This window comes from Macaca mulatta, chromosome 3, assembly GCF_049350105.2.
Source record: "Macaca mulatta isolate MMU2019108-1 chromosome 3, T2T-MMU8v2.0, whole genome shotgun sequence".
NCBI lineage: Eukaryota > Metazoa > Chordata > Mammalia > Primates > Cercopithecidae > Macaca > Macaca mulatta.
In genome coordinates, this window is record NC_133408.1 from 111003192 (window position 1) to 111024876 (window position 21685).

The 21685-nt window shown below is 37.5% G+C and overlaps 1 protein-coding gene across 3 annotated transcripts in view; it reads left to right on the plus strand.

Annotated features, from left to right (window-relative positions):
- The window catches only part of LOC106997514 (uncharacterized), a 76512-nt gene that overhangs the window by 32723 nt on the left and 22104 nt on the right, over positions 1-21685 (plus strand). For 2 of the 3 annotated variants that reach the window (XR_013415911.1, XR_013415912.1), the window contains exon 2: positions 5476-5552. The exons of the other annotated variant lie outside the window; for it this stretch is intronic. The gene's annotated coding sequence lies outside the window, so the exon portion shown is untranslated. The remainder of the gene's footprint in view (positions 1-5475; positions 5553-21685) is intronic. 3 annotated transcript variants of the gene reach the window in all.

The following is a 21685-nucleotide window of genomic DNA, read 5'->3' on the forward strand; positions in this document are numbered from 1 at the left end:
TGGGTATTTTGTAAATTATAAATAATTGATTTTTTTTCTCACAGTTCTGGAGGTTGGAAAGTCCTAAATTAAGATGCCAGCAGATTTAGCATCTGGTGAGGACTTGCATCTTCTGCTTCCAAGACAGCACCTTCTTCCTGTATTCTCACATGACAGAAGAGATTGAAGGACTATGCAGCTCTCTGAAGCCTCTTTTATAAGGACATTAATCCCATTTATCTTGGAGACAGAGCCCTGGTGTTGTAATCACTTCCCCAAAGGCCGTACATCTTAAGACCATCACAATGAAGATCAAGTTTCAAAATGAATTTTGAAGGGACACAAACATATAACCCATAACAGTTGGGTTGAATCCTTCTCAAGTTGCATCTTTCTGGCCATTCTTCTGTTGTCACGTCTCTCTTTCTGGCCAGAAAGTCAGGGAAGTTTCTCTGCTTTTAAAGATTGGGCTCATGCAGATAATCCAATATAATCTCCCTGTTTTCAAGTCAGATGATAAACAACTTTAATTCTACTTGCAACCTTAATAACCTTTTGCCATGTAACATAATATAGTCATATAGTGACAAGTTCCTGGGATTAGGTCATGAACATCTTTGGGAGGTCAACAACCATGAGAAATAGGTGTTATAGTGAAAAGCTAGACAAAAAAGGCGATAGATTATTGAGATCAAGAAGAAAGTTGATCAACATTAAAAAAAAAAAAGAGAGAGCAAAGAATTTTCTTCCAAATGAGAGCATGATTATTTATTTTTCAGTATTTTGTCTAAGTACACTTCAGGAAGAAGTAATATATATTAACTCTCCACAGTTCACAGGTGCTTTTGCATGTTTGATGTCTCAGTCCAGACTGGGTTGTTCCTATCTCAATGCCCTGCCTGTCAAAGAGAATAAAGGTTAGCCTTGGAAAGTTGTGGGCCAAGTTACCAGTAATACTTAGACTTGGGTGGATACAGGCCTCTCCCAGCATTATGCATGGTAGACTGTTCCCCAAAGTCACCTCAGCTGTTTAGGTTGAAGATCTTCATACTCCTTGTTGTTTCACGGGTATGAAGTGTAGAGCATAGGCTATGAGGACTTGGCTATGGTGGACCAATTCTATGGGCATGGATTGCTGTTTTCTGCAGGCAGATGGTTTCAAAATATGATGACAGTTATGCCTGAGGAACTAGGGGGCTGTAGAATCCCTCTGGTGGAGCACTAGAGTTGTAAGGGATGAAGCTGACCTCAATCTTGGACATTGGCAGACTGGCTGGGGCTGGGTCCTCTGAAGCTCTGCTTGTTATCTTGGGTGCTGGTTTGCTATGAAAGGGATTCTACCACCTCATGTTTGGCAGGCCTAAACTCAGAATGTTCCAGCTGGGCTAACACAATCTGGGTATAGATGAAACAGGACTAAAGCAAGCTGTAGTGCTGGGAAGGGTCCTGGAGATCCCTGAGCATTCACCAATTAGTTACTTAACTGGAAGTTCTTCTATTTCCAGGAAAATGAATAGGGCAAATAAAGCAGATATTATACCAACCAATATAGAATTGTTTATGAATTAACAACTGGACATACCAGTTGTATTACAGCCTTGATTTTGGCTCAAGCAAAGCATTGGGGATTTTTTCTTTCCAAATCCCCAAACCCAAAGAACACTCTTACTCTCCTTTTCCTATTTACAGGAAAAGGAATAGGGCAAATATGGCAGCAGCAGCTATTATACCAACCAGTATAGAATTGCTTATAATTTAACAACTGAACATATCAGCTGTCATACAGCCTTGATTTTGGCTCAAACAAAGCAGTGGACATTTTTTTCTTTCCAAATCTCAAAAGGCAGAGCATTTTTACTCTCCTCTTCCTAGGAAAATCGAACTTTCCATACTATATTTCCCATTTTGATGCTGCCCTTGATGATTCTAAAAGGATTTCCTGTTCTTATCCCATGAAAAATCAGCATTTTTCTCATTAAAGATAAAATATATATCTTTACTCTTTGGCAAGGTATGCCCTCTATATCATGCTCATCAAGATGTTTCATGAGAGGTGTACTGGGTTCAAAATATGTTTACCAAGTTGAGTCCAAACTCTTCTAAAGATTGGAGCCCCCAAAGAGTAGCATGGGGTGAAACTGATATCCAGTTTTTTAAAACTTTCATATGAATTGCTATGATGATCACTAGCAGATTTATTCATCCTCAATTGACTGATATTCCCAAAGACACTCTCCCAAATTTAAAATCTCCAATTCTCTTCAATTTTCCTATAAAACAAAAAACCCTGATAACAGTAACATATGTAGGACCATTCAGAGCTATTATATCTACTGGTTGACAAAATAGGAGAACATTGTGAGGAACAGTGGCAAAATCCTAGAAGCTGTAGAAATACCTAGGAAATAGATTGAGGAAAAGAAGTGTTGGATGAAAATATCAGAGGTACATACAAGATGGCTTTCTCCTGAGTCCCTTGAAGTCAGTATTCATTCAATACATTTTTGTTTTGTTTTGGTTTTGGTTTTTGGCTTCTTTTGAGACAGAGTCTCATTCTGTCATCCAGGCTGGAGTGCAATGGCATGATCTCGGCTCACTGCAACCTCCATCTCCTGGGTTCAAGTGATTCTCCTGCCTCAGCCTCCCAAGTAGCTGGGATTACAGGAGCCCGCCACCATGCCTGGCTAATTTTTTATTTTTAGTAGAGATAGGGTTTCACCATGTTGGCCAGTTTGCTCTCAAACTCCTGACCTCAGGTGATCTGCCCACCTTAGCCTCCCAAGGTGCTGGGATTACAGGCGTGAGCCATTACACCTGGCCAATTCAATAGATTTTTATGAAGCTACTAAGTCAGACATCATAGTGTATGCTAGAAATACAAATAGGACAGCAGAGATTATTTTAGAGATACGAGGTTTACTGATGAGCAGTTGGTGATACAAGTGATGATTTAAAAAAAATAGTGGGAATGGAAAGGTTTAGCAGAGGAAATGACTAGTCAAGATTTTGTGGGCTTAAGTATATAATGTTTGTATTTGCACAGAACCATTTTACACCCACATCCTCTTTCTAATGATGCATAATCTTATGCCAAAGCTGAGCATCAATCATTAAGATTGAAATGTCTAGACTAGACCGATATTCTCAAGGTTCTTGGCAGAATGACTCACTTGGGTATGAAACCACATACACACACATAAAACAATCACACTATGGAGTCCAGGGTGATAGTCTGGTATTTCTTGACATTTACAACCTTAGAAATGAGTAACTGCTGAATGGCGAGTTGCTATACATGGTAATCTGATAGAACAGTAGGGAAAATGTACAATAATTAAAATGGATTTATGTCTATAACTTCTAGCTTAAATATCCTTTCCCACTGATATGACTGGTACTTAGAGTCAAAACTGTGCCAACTACTTTTTTATTTGATGAAATCACATAATTGAATTTTTGAGCCACCTTCTCATAAGCTATCCATATACACTCTCAAATTTTTCCTTTTGACAAAAATATATTTATATTTCCATTGTTTAAAAACAACTGGTATAGAATCAACTCTACTAGAAAGAGTTTCGAAAAAAAATGAAACATGCATTCTGTAAATGTTCATAGGGCTTGTTTCACAATGAAAAATTCAATAGGTAAATATAATCAAACAAGATCAGGAAAATAAAATTCTCTTTCACCTTGCAGATAATTCTGAGCAGTGTTCTACAAAGAGGTACAGTGTGGATTGTAAATGGTAGAACCAGCATCTTGGAAGGCAAATATTTGGATTAAAATCAGCATTGTGAACCGAACTGGTCATAAAGAAAATAAAATAACACAATGGAGTTCAAAGAGGGTATTTAAATGCTAGTATATTTGATTCAAAACTTTTACAAACCCAATTAGCTTTTCTTTTTAAGATCCAGAAATTACTATGAACTGCTTAATAATTAAAAGTAAACATTTTTATAACATTAGAAAACTAAGGGTTGTAACATTAATTACCGAGAGAATCTACAAACATGGAAAAATTAATGAAAAGAAAGGGCATTAGAAGTTCAGAAATCAAACAAACTTCAGTTTTAAGGAAAATTTCATAGAGCACAGGAGGATAATCTATATATATATATATATATATATATATATATATATATATATATATATATATTTTTTTTTTTTTTTTTTTTTTGAGATGGAGTCTCGCTCTGTCGCCCAGGCTGGAGTGCAGTGGCGCGATCTCGGCTCACTGCAAGCTCCGCCTCCCGGGTTCACGCCATTCTCCTGCCTCAGCCTCCCGAGTAGCTGGGACTACAGGCGCCCACAACCGCGCCCGGCTAATTTTTTGTATTTTTAGTAGAGACGGGGTTTCACCGTGGTCTCGATCTCCTGACCTTGTGATCCGCCCGCCTCGGCCTCCCAAAGTGCTGGGATTACAGGCGTGAGCCACCGCGCCCGGCTATATATTTTTCCAATTAGAGAAAGAATAGAGTTCTAGGGGGATAGGTATACTATATGGACGTAATATTTTGAGAAATGTAATGTGCTTATGTTTTTTATGTTTCTTTGTGAATATTTTTTACCATAGTCAGACTTGGGAATTTAGTAGAAATTAGGTGAATTTCAACAAAAACACAGAGAAGGAAAGATATTCTCAAAGCCAGTGCACAGACAGTGAAAACTACATATCTGAGAGGATTTTCTAAATTCCCTTATTTTCCCCTTTAAAACTTCTAGAAGCTGGCCTAGCAAGATTAATCATAGAGTTTTGTGGAAAAAAGGTTCTAGTCAAAAAGGAAGAAGGAAAATCTTGTCCGGTTGGTCCCAAGAGTTGAATGGAAGAGAAAGGGAATGGCAGATTGAGGAAGCCGGAGAGACACTTGTGTCTAGATCTCCTCTTTCCAGGCTGAAGTCCTCATGGGAGAAGATGTGTGACATGGAATGAGATGCCCCCAAAGACTCTCATATTTGGCTGGCCCAACAGAGCAGATCAACTTGGTGGTGGAGAGTAGACTGAAAGGAGGCCTGAGTGTGGCTTCCTCCTGTAATCTGCCTCCTGCGTGTCAGAGATCGGGCTCACAAGTGCCTGTGTGCCCTGAGGGAGACAGGTGGAAGTAAATTGAGAGTCAGGCTGGTCTAGGGAACTCTCAAGTCAGGGTTCAGGGGCTGTGTAGCTAAATGGTTGTGAGGCTTAAGGAGGGGCTGAATCAACAGGAAGACAACTGTGTCCTGACCAAGTCCAGAATGTCCACACCCTGAGTTCCCCCAGCTTACACTTTCTCAGCAGGTGCCAGAACACTGCACAGATGCTCCCCTGCCACTTGGCCCATACAACAGACCAGGGCACCACTGGTTTGTGCTGCTGCACAGCACAAACAGATAACGGCTGAAGAAGAGGGCCTCTAAGATACTGCTTTTACCAGGGACTAATACTCTAATGGATTTAGTTTTTCCAATGGGACTATATTTTAGATTTTTTCCTTTTTTGTTGTCTCTACCCTGTAGGTGTACGTAATGGAGACAATCTGACTGGTACAGAGAAATGAAGAGACAACATTTTCTTTCCAAATCTGAGTGGAGATGTGAGTAAATTTGTAACTCTATTACAGACGTTTTGTCATTATTCACATCTTCAGAGGTTTCTAATCTTTTTCTAAAGACCCAGATTATCTTTGCCCACTTCCCTAATAAGAATCTCTTTTCCAGGATCCCATGACACACTTCCCTTTGTCGTTTTTCTCTCTCTCCAGAATGTCTTGTTTTGCATGTTTTTATCCTCAGATCTTTAAACCTAGCCACATCTAAGGTTCAATATTTGGCGCACACATTAATTCTTTCTGTTTGGCATTTTCTTACCTGAGAAATAATTTGATACACACCCATACTATTTTACAGATAATTGTGTCATAACCAGCTTATTATATTGCTTATAATTTTGCATTGGACAAGTGTTTTGCCTTTGTCCTTAAGTGAGTTCATGTATGAATGGTTGATCTATACTAACTATATCTAACTGTTTCAAGAACACTGACTGTCATCAGAAGGACATTGCTCAATGCTCTATATACAGTAAGTTTTAACATAACTAGCATTGACTGTATATATTCTATATGATTGATAAATACAAAGGGGAAGAGAGCATGATCCTGTTCTCAAGAAACCTTCAGTTCAGCAGAGGGAACAGACCCAACCAGGCAGAGGTTAAGTGCTATAACAGAGTATAAAAAGAAGGAAACACTTATTTTTATGTGATGAGGAAGACTCTCATAAGAAAATGGCAAATAAGTTGGGCCTTGCAGGATGAACAAACTTTGGAAAAGATACTGAGCAGAGAGAACCATATGTGCAAAGGCATCTCTAAAAATCTTTTTCCTTCTGTTTTTATCAATAATGAACTGTAATGTTAAATCAATCCATTTAATTTTAATATAAATGTATCAGCATTGTATACCAACACATGGGATATGACATTTGTAGTAAAAATACAACTCCAATTCCAAGCTTAAGGAACATTTCCACTATTATAGCATTTTTTTCATTGAGATGAAATTCACATACAATTAATCATTTAAAGTGTACAATTCAATGGCATCAGTATATTCACAATGTTGTATAACCACTACCCATCTTTCTCATTTTGAAACTGTCACAGCATTTAAGAAGAAAGACCAAAATTATCTGAATAATCATATACTCATACAATTTAAACTCTTATTATTGTTTTGTTTCCCCCAGTATTAATTGTTCTATGCTAGAGAAAGTACAAATGTTATTTATCAGAAACTGTCTAAATTAATTTGTAGTTTCAGGACTCTATACCTTCCAATTGTTTCAACCAATTCAATCAAAATTCAATTTTCAGTTTTTAATAACTTTTTTAGACAGTATGTCCATAAAGTTTAGGTTACTAGATGCACATTAAGAATTCTTATCCATGGCATCCTGGTGCAATGGAATATTATTCAGCCTCAAAAAGAAAGGAAATTCTGACATATGGCTACAACACGGATGAAACTTGAGGATAATATGCTAAGTGAAACAAGACAGCCACAAAAGGAAAAATATTGTCTGATTCCACTTATATGAAGTACCTAGACTAGTCAAATTCTTGAGACAGATGTCTCAGCATCACCTGATAATGCTGTTGGCCATTCTCCCTTCCTTGAACGCTTTCCACCCTAGCCTTCACACCATGTCCTGTTTTTGTCCTCTATTTTCCCTTCTCTTCAGGGACTTCCCTTCTACCTATCCCATAAACATTGGTGTGCCCAGGACTTTTCTTCCTCGTGTCTCCTTATTTTTCCACATACATAGCTACTTCTAGCAGCAATATCCTTTGACAGAAATCTGCATCTTTAGCCCAAGTTTCTCTCCTAAACCATGACATGTACAAGTTCAGTGCTTCCTGGACATCTCTACTTGAAAGTCCTACAAACACCTCACATTCAAACACTGAATCTGAACTACTCTTCTCTTTTTCCACGTCTTCTTTTCTATCTTACAGTTTAAGTCAGGAATTAGAAGTTATTATAAATGAGCTAAAGATGAGAAAGTCCATAGAAGTTACTCATACCTGACAAAATAAGTTTTTTATGAGCATGCATTGTTACTGCCATTAACAAACCAAAAAATAGCCTTAGCAAACTCATATTTCTCAGCTCTCAATTTCACATGCAGATAAAATAAGACCTTACAATTTCATTTGACATTCTGTCTGCAAGTTCCAGATTAGGATAATTGATTCATATGGTTTTCTAAGTACTAACCATTTTGCATTTCAATGAGACTCTGATAAAAAATAATTTGATCAATATGGTCTATGCATAATCTTTGTCTGTGTGTTGACAGTAAACTGAAGTCATGGTTGAGTGCTGACACATAGACATTGGTAGAAATTTTAAATATACATTAGCCCCAGGAAAATGTTTTTATGCCTGAATTTTAAGTAGCAGAATTTTATGTTTGGAAGTTATTTTGCTTAACAGAAGTAGCACCAAATATATTCAGGAGAAGTGGTGACTCTTGACTATGCTGACAGTGTTGAACATTTGTCATGACTACCTTGTTTTATGTGACTTTTTTCCTCCATATATTAGGCAATGTTTACAAGGAGGTGAACAGTGCACCAGCAGATGTTTTGACTCGTAGAAAGCATGACTTGATTCTGTAAGGTCTTGAGTAAAAGTTTTAAACGATGAGTTGAACTTTGGCCTGTGAAACATGCATGAATTGTTCGGAATCTTGGTCCTAAATGTCTCATTGCACAGCCTGGGTTGGCACTGCAAAGGTATGGTCAGATTTATAAACAACTCAAGACAGATCATTGGCAAATCAATGTTGAAGTTTCACATTATTGTATTTTCATTTTGTTTTGCATTTGTGTTTTGAAAGCTGCCTTTAGTCTTTGAACTTATCTGCTCTGGTTATGAACAGCGGATATGTTCAGCATGAAATGTTGAAAAAGTTCTCACCAAACAAGTGCAGCAGTTTTATTCAGAATTTGCTGAAGGGCATAACACTGTAAAACAGAAAATGAACCACTCATTTGCTGTCATCAAAAATGAGGAAATGGCTCTAGGCAGTAGCCAAAGAGTTCTTTTGAACTTGAGAAGTTCACTGATTTGGCAGGAGGAGGATCTTGTTTGTCTTGCTTGTTCTGAAAAACTATTTATCCTCAAATAATTCCAGTAAGATACAAGGAGAAAATCATCAATCTCATTTTTTCCAAATATCTCCTTATGACATTATTATATTTAATATAACTTCCAAAATATGGCCTTGGATTTTAATAGAGATCTTGATATATGCTGTGTCTTTCCACTTAAAATAGATTATTCCTTTAACCTAATACTGCAAATAAAAAAATACATAATAATTTCATAATAAAATCAAACTGAGAAAAATGAATGCGTTGTTATGGAATGCTAACTAGGCTATTGAGGAACAAAAAATTAGCATTTTAATTTTTTTATTACACTGAAATATTTATGTAATGTAAGCCTTTATGCTAATGTGCTTTGTAATTTGATAAACTATTGATCATCTCTACCCCCACCTAGTTCAAGTCATCATTATCTCATACTCTGGTAATTTCAATAGCACCATAATTTATCTCTCTGCCACCCTGAGATCTGATCTCTACCCAGCCTAGAGCAATTTTTTTTCTTTTTTTTTGAGACAGAGTCTGGCTCTGTCACCCAGGCTGGAGTGCAGTGGCGCAATCTCCACTCACTGCAAGCTCTGCCTCCCAGGTTCAGGCCATTCTCCTGCCTCGGCCTCCCGAGTAGCTGGGACTACAGGCACCCGCCACCATGCCCGGCTAATTTCTTGTATTTTTAGTAGAGACAGGGTTTCATTGTGTTAGCCAGGATGGTCTCGATCTCCTGACCTCATGATCTGCCCGCCTCGGCCTCCCAAAGTGCTGGGATTACAGGTGTGAGCCACCGTGCCCGGCCCCAATTATTTTTAAAACACATTTCAGATCTTGAATCTGTTCCCTAAAACTGCTAGTGGTTTTGCATCTCACTCACTCTTTAAACGGACTACACTGTGAGATGTGACCCATGGCCACCAAACTGCCACAGCTTCCCTCCTAATGCTGCTTTAGCTGCTCTCATTTCCTTGCTGTTCTGTGAACACCTCAGATCCAGAATCCCATCAGGGTCTTAGTCCTTATTCTACCCTCTTCTGGAATATCTAGATAGCCATATCTTCTGTCACGTTTTTGCCAAAATAAATATCTCTTTCTTGGTGCCCCTTCCAGCACCAATGCATCTAAAATAGCAACTCTCTCTTTCTCCCAACCATCTTCAGTCTCTAACCCTCCATTCTGCTTTTTCCTTCACAGGAATTCTTATCCCTCATGTTCCCTATACTTATTTGTGGATTTTTTATTTGTTTTGTTTTTGGTCCATTTCTTTCCAGTAGAAAGTAAGATATGTGAGGACAGGGACTTTGCTTTTTTGCTGTTGTATCCCAGTACCTAAAATACTTCCTGGCCCATAGTAGGTGCTCAATATATATTTCTGGTATGAATAAATACAAGAATGAGAATGAAGCTAAAATTATCCGTAAAAGAACTGGTTTCTACTAAAATTAATCTCATCAAGTTAATATATATCTCTGATACTTCATTAGTAATGTCAATTTTGATCAATCAATTCCTAGTTTTCCATTTACTTTCAGATATGAGTAGATTGCCAGAGAAAAGAAGGTACCAAGGCACAACTGAACATATTTATGAGCATAAGAATTCTATTAGATTTGCAGTTTTTCATTATTTATTCAGTATCATTACATGAATTTTGGCAAATGTATAGGTTCATATAAAATAGGATACAGAAAAGTTCTGCCACCCCAAAAATCCTTCTCATGCTATCCCCTTAGAGTCATGTTTCTCCCTTCTTCCTTCCCTGAAAACCACTGATCTGTTCTCCATCACCCTATTTTATATTTGAGAATGTCATATAATATAATCATATATTATATAACCTTTCGAACTGGCTTTTTCTACTCAGTATAATGCCTTGAGAGTTAACCATGTTGTTGAATGTCCATTCCTTTTTATTGGTGAATAGTATTCCATTGTATGTGTGAATAACTCTTTGTCCATTCACCCAGTGAAGGACATATTGGCTGATTCCAGTTTTGGCAATTATAAAAACAGTTGCTATAAATATTCATATACATGTTTTCATGTGACTATAAGTTTTCAGTTCTTGAGGGTAAATACTATGAGTGGGATTGCTGAGTCATATGGCAATGCACGTTTAACTTCGTAAGAAACTTACAAATTATTTTCCAAAGTGGCAGCATCACTTTGTACTCACACCAGCAATGTATGGGCTGCTCCACGTCCTCACCAACACTTGATATAGTCAGCAATTTTTATTTTAGCCATTTTAATATGTGTGTGGTGATAACTCATCTTGGTTTTAATTTATATTTTCCCAACGGCTAATTCATATGAATTTCAATTCGTATCTTCCACCATACATGAAAATTAACTTTAAATAGATCATAGACCTAAATGTTAAATTGAAAATTGTAAAAGTTCCTGAAGACAACATGGGAGAAAATCTTTGTGATCCTGGGTTAGGCAGAGATGTATTAGCTGTAGTACCAAAACTATACTCCACAAAATAAAAATATAATAAATTGGACTTCCTCAAACTTAAAAAGTCTACTCTTCTAAAGGCACTATTAAAAGAATGAAAAGACAAGAAGTGGGGAAGAAGAAGGGAAACCTTCAAAAGAACCCAAATGAGTGAAGAGTGTGATAGGAGAAACCAAGGAGAATGTGGTGTCTTGGGAGCCAACTAAAGAAATAGTGTCAAGGAGGAAGGAGTGATCCACAGGGTCATAGCTTCAGTTGAGGAGTGATTCTTTTATTTTGAATCAGGGAATAAACAGAGACAAATGTCTCCAGATGCTGCCAGCTCTGATCACAGTTGTCTTCCTAGTCATGACTCAGCCATTCCATCAAGGTAGGAGGTACCATACCAGTTTGGCCCTATATCTGGTGAGATAAACTTAAACTTGGTGCCATTGACTTCATATGTGGTGTATGAGGGATTGAATTTAGGTTTCTATGCACTTATATTTCAGTCACTATTATACTTCCATTCATTCATCCATTCATTCATTCATTATTTATTGAGGGCCTTCTCTGGGACCAACATTGAGCGTATACTAGTGATTTAAAATAGGCCTAGTTTCTGAGTGAATATGGAATGTAGGGAATGGAGACGATGACAAACATTAATCAAATAGTCACACTGGGTGAAACAATTATGGCTCTCTCTACTGCATAATAAGAATGAAAAGTTCATTACTGCTCCTCTAGTCATAATATTATGGAAACTGTATCTGGAATTAATCTGTTGTCATCAATGTCATGTTTTTATCAATTAGCACCTCATACTGTGAATGTGATCTGGGTGTGAACAGACTGTGTGTTTGAATCCATCTTTCTAAGATTTTTTTAATGTCATTTCACAAATTGAAGTTGCCATCCACCTTAATTCCATTCTCAGACACCAAATATATCTTCCCTTTGTATTTGATTCTCATTTAGAATAAATAAGCCAAATGTAAATGTAAAAACCAGCAAAAAATTAATTATGAATAACTGGGATGAATCAGAAACATAAGTGGAATTTGTGTAATACAAATGTGTACAGGTTTTGCCAGCTCTGGGAAACTGCATGATAGACTGGATTAAGAAAATGTGGCACATATACACCATGGAATACTATGCAGCCATAAAAAAGGATGAGTTCATGTCCTTTGCAAGGACATGGATGAAGCTAGAAACCATCATTCTCAGCAAACTATCACAAGGGCAGAAAATCAAGCACCGCATGTTCTCACTCATAGGTGGGAATTGAACAATGAGATCACTTAGACACAAGGTGGGGAACATCACACACCGGGCCTGTGGAGGGGTGGAGGGCTGGGGGAGGGATAGCATTAGGAGAAATACCTAATGTAAATGATGAGTTGATGGGTGCAGCAAACCAACAAGGCACTTGTATACCTATGTATCAAACCTGCACGTTGTACACATGTACCCTAGAACTTAAAGTATAAAAAAAAGTACTGAAAAAACAACAACAACAACAACATTGGCAATAGAGATGGAAAATAAAGATGCTTTTGAACAAAAATAAGTATATTTGTAGTACATTCTATTTCTGCAAATGTGTCTCCATATAGACACATATCTATTGCTAGACATGGCATGTTTTTGCTATAAGCATTTTTCACAGAGACTATAACAGTTAAAAGCAGAGATTCTGAAGCTAAAATGCTTGGGCTCCCAGTTTGTCTGACTACCAGTTGTGCTAACTTGAGCAAATTGTTTAATCTCTCTGTGCCTCAGTTTTTCTATTTGTATAGAATACATATTTGTGCTTACTTTAAAAGTTATGAAGTTTAAATGTTAATATGTATATAGTATGTGTGTGTATATGTGTGTGTGTGTGTGTGAGAGAGAGAGAGAGAGAGAAAGTGTGTGTGTGTACATGAGTGAGCACTCCTAGGCTATTGGCTCTGGAGTTAGATAATTTGAGTGAATCCTGATGTCACTATTACTATCTGTATGACCTTGGGTAGTCTAATTAACCTCTCTATACCGATTTGCAAAACAGGACTCATAATGACAGTATTCATTCCTCCTAGAATGGTCATGAAATAGCACATGTAAACCAATTAGCATGTACAACGAATATTAGCTCCCATTTTATGACTGGTAGTGATGTGTTTCCAAGTATATAGATGAAATTTAGATCTTTTTCTTGTGACCATGTAAATGGAATGTAATCATTATTTACTTTGTATTCAGCAGATGAAATGAGAGAAAGGACAAAAGGGAGGGGGCAGGGAGAAAAAATATACAGGAAGGAAAAATATAGTAATGTAAGTTTGCCTAATTCTAGCAATTCTAGATGAATTTGGCAACTCAGATAATTTCCCGGAGATAATACCTTAAATTCAATAAGAACATAGAACATGCATATTGACTGACTTTTAAGGTTACCAGAGTAAGTGAATGGCTTGTCATCAATTGATTTTCTATCTCTTAATCAAATTAGGGGATAAACTAGTCTTTGCTATACATAAAACTAATTTATCATTGAAGAGATACTAAATACATCAGCACTTTGGAACAGGTGGCCGTTGGTAACAAATGCATACCAACAGAATATCTAGATAATTGAGCTGGATTAGTGAGCTAATAGCCATAAGTATGTAGGTGAAAAAAAATGTACCTTTTTTATGCTCTGGGATGAGTTTGTAAGATAAATGTATCGGGCTGAGAAGCCAATGCAGCTTATAAACTAGCTGGCAAGCAGCCATAGCCAAAGAGCAAAGACCAGGCCCATTGAGCATTTACAGGACTGGGTTACAAGTAGCTACAGGCTTGGTCAGGAATGGTGGCTCACACCTGTAGTCCCAGCACTTTGGGAGTCTGAGGCAGGAAGACCACTTTAAGCCAGGAGTTTGAGACCAGTCTGGGCAATAAGGGAAGACCCCATCTCTACTAAATTTTTTTTTTTTAATTAGCTGGGTGTGGTGGCATGCAGCTGTAGTCCCTGCTACTCACTTGGGAAACTGAGGTGGGAGGATCACTTGAGCCTGGAAAGTTAAGGATGCAGTGAGCTATGACTGTGCCACTGCACTCCATCCTGGACAATACAGCAAGACCCTGTGTCTAAACAAACACACAACAGCCAAATAGCTACAGGCTCCATGTTTAATAACCATAAGAATCAAAAGATAATCTACTGTATAAAGAACATGGAAAGGTATAAAAATAGGCACATAGACCAGTGGAAGAGAATAGAGAACCCAGAAATAAAGCCAAATACTTACAGCCAACTGATCTTCAACAAAACAAAACAAAAAAAGTAAAGTGGGGAAAGGACACCCTATTCAAATGTTCAAATTGTGTGGTATAATTGGCAAGCCATATGTAGAAGAATGAAACTGGATCCTTATCTATCACCGTATACAAAAATCAACTCAAGGTGGATCAAAGACTTAAATCTAAGACCTGAAACCATAAAGATTCTAGAAGATAACATTGAAAAAACTCTTCTAGACATTGGCTTAGGCAAAGAGTTCATGACCAAGAACCCAAAAGCAAACACAAGAAAAACAAAGATAAATGGATGGGACTTAATTAAACTAAAATGCTTCTGCATGGCAAAAGAAATAATCAGCAAAGTAAACAGACAACCCACAGGGTGGGAGAAAATTTTCACAAACTATGCATTAGACAAAGGATTACTATCCAGGATCTACAAGGAACTCAAACCAAGTAACAAGATAAAAACAATCCCATAAAGAAGTGGGCTAAGGACATGAATATACAATTCTCAAAAGAAGTTCCACAGCAGCCTTTCTCCTCAAAACAAGGTGAATTTAACCATTATAAGAGGATGTGATTGTGCCTAAGATAGTTTGCTTTCACACTAAAAATTAACCTGGAGATTAAAAAAAAAGATCATGTTCTTTGACTTTGATGGCTGAGACTGTATTTTGATTTTTGTCTTCATTTTCATGACTATAATTTAAGGCAGGTAAATGTTTTACACAAGTAGAAATTAAAAACCTATTTCACTTAATACAAATCCATAATATTTACTAATTAAAAATCAAAGGCAAGGCTTTCTGTTTCTCTTTAAAAGAATAAAGGTAGATACAAGTATACAACTTTTAATAAAAACCTTAAATAGAGTTTTTTCCTTAGAGTTTTTAATATGTTATTAACAGTTTTATTATTTGGCAGTTGATTGCTATTACTTCTAATCTAGGATTTACTCTTAAAATGAAAGCTTTTTTTTTTTCTTTTTTTTGAGATGGAGTCTCGCTCCATTGCCCAGGCTAGAGTGCAGTGGAGCAATCTCGGCTCACTGCAACCTCTGCCTCCCAGGTTCAAGCAATTCTCCTGCCTCAGCCTCTCCAGTAGTTGGGACTACAGGTATTTGCCACCATGCCCAGCTAATGATTTTTGTATTTTTAGTAGCGATGGGGTTTCACCATGTTGTCCAGGATGGTCTCGATCTCTTGACCTCATTATCTGCCCACCTGGGCCTCCCAAAGTGCTGGGATTACAAGCATGAGCCACCGCACCTGGCCAAAATGAAAGGATTTTTTTTTCCAACCAATAAAACTTACAAATTAAATCTAATATGTATACTTAATTTGTATATGCTAACACACAACCATTTAGGCAAGGGTTAAGGTAGTGAGTTAAGCAAATTTCTAGTAAAAATCAGTAAATACAGTCACAAGCTATCTCCACCACTTAGGACCCCAAAAATTCTTTACAGGTATCATGAATTATTTGCAGAATATTCTTTCTTTAAGGACAATGTCACATCAGCAACTCCTGGGTCACATGTACTTGACCAATTATTGAATAACGTACAAGAACTGATTAGTTCTAAGTGGGAAACAGACCAATATAGCTTTATGGCTAAGGTTAAAAAGTGAGTATTCAATTCAAATAAAATATTAAGATTTCTGGACCTTCACAAACTTTTGAACGCCCCATGGCTTGCCAAATTTAGTTAAAATTTAATTGAAATGTAAATATTTTTCATCTTAGAACAAAAAAGAAAATGAATCGAAATGTTTTCAAAGCAGGCAGAAAGTATTCTGTGTAATGTTTTGTTAGATACACATTGATAGGGAACAAATACTGCTCTGCCTGATAACTTCATATATCCCATATACTTTACTTGCTAATGGTATTATTCAGTGGTCTAACAGGTAATTCTTAAAACTTGGTAGTGAAAAGGTCATGGTGTTAACAAGATTAAATTCATAACCAATCATCTTTAGAAATGTGAATGAAAAGGAGAAACAGAAAGTCTGTGCGCTGCAAAAATAGAGTTTCTAGCTCCCTAAAACCCTTTGAGCTGAAAGGTGATAATCAAAACATAAAAGAAAAATAAAATGTCTGCAAAATTGGGTTTTGTGTGAAACATCTACCTTAGTTAAATTAGCAGAATTCTGTATTAAGTTGGTGTAAGAAAGGATATGAGTGTGCACGAATGTTTTTGTTAGAAGCAGCATAATTTGCCAGAGATTATGAGTCCCACAGTTGAACTTCACACCATCTGACCAATTCTTCCTTTCCCAGACACTGAGAAATATCTTTTTCAGTCCAATAGATATCCTTACCCATTTAGGGCTTCATGTTTGACCAAGGCTACAAGAGGGAACTGTTAATATTTTTTAAAAAAACATTACAATCCATTGGACCTTGAGTATAATTAGAAGCAGCCTTTTTTCTAGAGTCTAGAAATAAAAATATTAATAATGTGAGCCGGCGTGTTGAGTTCCAGTCTCAACTGATTATTGTTCTTCTCTTTCTCAAAGGAGTGTTAAGTCTTTTTGGAAGACTAGAGGACATTACATGGATAATATTTTCTCCAGGTCACACGTTAAGGATCCATGTTTATAGGAATGAAATATTGCGCACTATTTCATCTCTGGTCACCCAGTATGATCTCTGTAGTCTACATGGCTTTTCTATTTTCTGAGAATAAACATTTCATCTCCCAAGTATCCAAGGAATACAAGGATAATAAGGCTATATAGCAAATTAAATAACTAAAGAAAATGTAAATTTTTATGTTAGCAAAGACTGAAAAAAGTATGCTTAGAATAGATTCAAAATAAGACCATTACATACTGTGTAGAAAAACAAAACTTTTTCTTCTGCTTTTACACCACAGCAATCAACACAGAAAACTTCTTTCACCCAATGTGTGGAAATTTCTCCCAACCAACAGGCAAGCAATCAGTTTTCTAGTGGATACCAGCTGGGTGTCTTCCAATCCGATTCAATTCCGATGTCATCTTCCAAGAGATAGTGTCAGATCCCACAAGACTGCCGAGCGTCAGACACCAGTCACAAGTCCAGGCCTCTGAACTTCTGACCTACCAGCTTCCTGTTGGGGTTCCCACAACCCCCTCTTTTTTTTTTTTTTTTTTTTTTTTTTTTTGAGACGGAGTTTCGTTCTTGTTGCCCAGGCTGGAGTGCAATGGCGGGATCTCGGCTCACCGCAACCTCTGCCTCCTGGGTTCAAGCCATTCTCCTGCCTCAGCCTCCGGAGTAGATGGGATTACAGGCATGCGCCACCACATCCGGCTAATTTTGTATTTTTAGTAGAGACGGGGTTTCTCCATGTTGGTCAGGCTGGTCTCGAACTCTGGACCTCAGGTGATCCACCCGCCTCGGCCTCCCAAAGTGCTGGGATTATAGGCGTGAGCCACCGTGCCTGGCCCAACCCCCTCTTTAAGCATGGTCAATTTGCTAGAGTAGCTCACAAAACTCAGGGAAACACATTTACCCATTTATTACAAAGGATATTTTAAAGGATATAAATAAAAAGCCAGATAAAGTAATCCATAGTGTGAGGTTTGAAAAGATACCAAGTGCAGGAACTTCCATTCCCGTGGAGTTAGGGTGCTCCCACCCTACTGTAGATGAGTTCTTGTTCACCTTCCTGTAAGCTTCTTTGTGTGCAGCCGTCCAAGCTCTCTGTACCCTATCCTCTTTGGGCCTCTTATGGAGATTTCACTGGATGGGCATGATTGAAGACTGAGCAACCATGTAGAAATGTGATGGAACAAAAGGGATAGAGCTCATGCTAATAGACGCAGAGGGGAAACCCAGAAAGGCCTATCTGTTCAGAGTCTTCTTGTGTAGTCTCACTGTGTAGCATTCCTTCCAGGTATGGGCAGGACCTCTTCTGAAATGAAGGTCTTAAGACCTGCAATCAGACAAGGTAGGTCAGAGAATTTCTTTATGGCCAGATCTAAGACAGAAAGGTTGGGGGAAATTAGAGTAGATTTTAGTTTCTGTGGCTTGTCTTGGGGAGAAAAAGGAGAAGGTGAAAGGAGGGAGTGAGAGGCAGAGAGAGATTCTATTTTCTGAGGCCTAAAGTGCCCCAACATTACAACAAAATACTATCTTTTACCATTATTGCTCTGAAACTATTCTGAAGCTGCTTCAGGAACCAAGAACAAAGGCCAAATACTTTAAGAAAATATATGCTCATTGTTTAATCAGTTAGGAAATAACAAGGGCTGTGGGAATTATAAGCCAGGAACTGTGGATGAAAGCTTATATCTATCTGTATCTAATACATATATGTATGTATGTGTATATGTGTGTGTATATATATATATGTGGATATCATAATGTATTTCTCAAAACCTGTGATATGTAGAACAAGTAATACTCAGGAAAGTTTGTCAACTTAAATGCATTTATTAAAACTTGAGGCTGTGTGCGGTGGCTCACGCCTGTAATCCCAGCACTTTGGGAGGCTGAGGCGAGTGGATCACAAGGTCAGGAGTCCAAGACCAGCCTGGCCATCTCCACTAAAATACAAAAATTAGCCAAGCGTGATGGCGGGTGCCTGTAATTCCAGCTACTCGAGAGACTGAGGCACAGAACTGCTTGAACCCGGGAGGCAGAGTTTGCAGTGAGCTGAGATCGCACCACTGCACTCTAGCCTGGGCAACAGAGCAAGACTCTGCCTCAAAAACAGAAAAAAAAAAAACTTAGAAAGGTTAAAAATAAAACAACTAAGCAACCATTCTAACAGTCTAAAAAAAAGAACAAAAATAAATCGAAGAAAGGAATCAAGAAAGGTAAATATGACAATTAATGAATAAATTAAAATATTCATTGAAATAATTTGGAAAAAATGAATTCATTAATAGGTCATATAAAATAAATCAACCTTTGAAAATTAGGATTAAGACAAAATAAAGTATGGATTTTAAAAATTAATAAATAAGGAATATCTCTATATATTTCAAAACTACTAAAATTGGCAAAAGAAGAACTGGAAAACTTAATGAAAAAATAGTAACAGACATCGAGATATATACTTTATTTTCTAACTGGCTGTTACTGATGTGAATAAAAGCTGCAGTTTATTATATGTTGAACCTATGATTCGATTAATTTGTTAAACTTCCAAAAGAACAGGAAAACCTAAATAGAGAAAAAATAATAGACATTGAAGTGGTATTAAAGTAATGATTTTCCCTACCTTTCAGCCCCCAGCAAGGCTCCAGACTCAGATTTTTTATGACCAAGTATTTTTTGTTGTTGTCATTTTGTCATGAGACAGTGGCTCACTCTGTCACCCAGAACAGAGTGTGCAGTAGCACAATCAGAGCTCACTGCAGCCTCGGCCTCCCAGGCTCAAGGAATCCTCCCACCTCTGCCTTTCAAGTAGCTGGGACCATAGGCATGTGCCACCATGCCTGGCTAATTTTTGTATATTTTTTGTAAAGATGGGGTTTTGCCATGTTGCCCAGGCTGGTCTCCAACTCCTGGGCTCAAGGAGTCTGCCTGAGCCTCCCAAAGTGCTGGAATTACAGGCGTGAGCCACTGCATTAAAGTTTCTATCTTCAACAGGATTACTATGGATACAAAATGTATAATAAAATGGTAACACATTGAAAACAGCAATTAAAAATAATAGCATAATGAAGTATGGATTTATCTTGGGAATATAAAGATAGCTCAACATTAGAAATCTTTCTGTGGAATTCACTACGTTAATATATTTAGGGAGGGAAATCCATTTAATCATCTCACCTGATTTTGGAAAGGCATTCTGAAGAAAATATGTTTATTATAATTAAAACAATTTTGTGAAAAAAAGAAATATATTTGTCTTCATAAAAGAATCTACCAAGAATAAGCACTATCCTTAATAGTGAGATATTATTTTTGTTTAGAGCTACTTGCTTAGGTCCAAAATGAGGCAGGTACATGCTTGTTCATTGCACCATCTTATTTCTAACAACCAAGAACTGGAAGAGACTTAAATGTCTATGTATAGAGAGATTGCTAGATGATGCAATATCGGATATAATGCAGCAAAAGAAAAAGAAAGAAGGCAAGTTAAAAGAAAGAAGGCATGGTTAAGCAAAAACAATCAGATTTCGGGTCTCACAGTAAGTGTATTATTATACCATTTATATAAAAGAAGAACACAAAATAGCACTATTTATTTTCATTGTTAACTATTGATTGTTACAAATTCATAGAACAAAAAGTGTATAAGTATCAACACTAACGTGGTAGCAATTATTGGCTCTGTGAAGGGGGATTGGAATTTAGGATTATTGTCAAAGGTACAGTGATCTTGTTTGTAGTATTTAAATTTTAAATAAGAAGGATGTATAAAAATAGATAAATTATAGGTAGGTAGAGAGTGAGGAAAATGAGCATCATGGGGAAAAGTTGGTCAATCTCGTTTACACTCTCCACAAAGGAAATGACAAATATGAAAAAGATAACATGTTGTTAGAAGCAAAGCAGCTGTCTGATTTGACAGCTATGGAAAAGAATTGTTTTACCAGTTCAGCTGAATCCCACAGAATGAAGTTTTCATTACATATTTTAGTAAAACGAAATGTTTCTAAAATATTTCAGCCGGGCGCGGTGGCTCAAGCCTGTAATCCCAGCACTTTGGGAGGCCGAGATGGGCGGATCACAAGGTCAGGAGATCGAGACCATCCTGGCTAACACGGCGAAACCCCGTCTCTACTAAAAACACAAAAAATTAGCCGGGCGAGGTGGCGGCGCCTGTGGTCCCAGCTACTCGGGAGGCTGAGGCAGGAGAATGGCGTGAACCCGGGAGGCGGAGCTTGCAGTGAGCTGAGATCTGGCCACTGCACTCCAGCCTGGGCGACAGAGCGAGACTCCATCTCAAAAAAAAAAAAAAAAAAAATATTTCAAAGGCTAAATTATTTCACTTAGAAATAGTTAAATGAAACAAGCACAATGTAGATTATAAATCGTAATGTTTAAACCATGCTATTTCTACATTATTCCATGAGTCAAATTATTCAGATATTCTGCTTTGTAATTTATTTATTTATTTATTTATTTATTTATTTATGAGACGGTTTCTCTTGTTCTGTCGCCTAGGCTGGAGTGCAATGGCATGATCTCAGCTCACTGCAACCTCCGCCTCCCAGGTTCAGGTTCAGGCCATTCTCCTGACTCAGCCTACCTAGTAGCTGTGATTACAGGCACCCGCCACTATGCCCAGCTAATTTTTGCTTTTTTTTTTTTTTTTTTTTTTTTTTAACTAGAAATGGGGTTTTGCCATGTTGGCCAGGCTGGTCTCAAACTCCTGACCTCAGGTGATCTGCCTGCCTC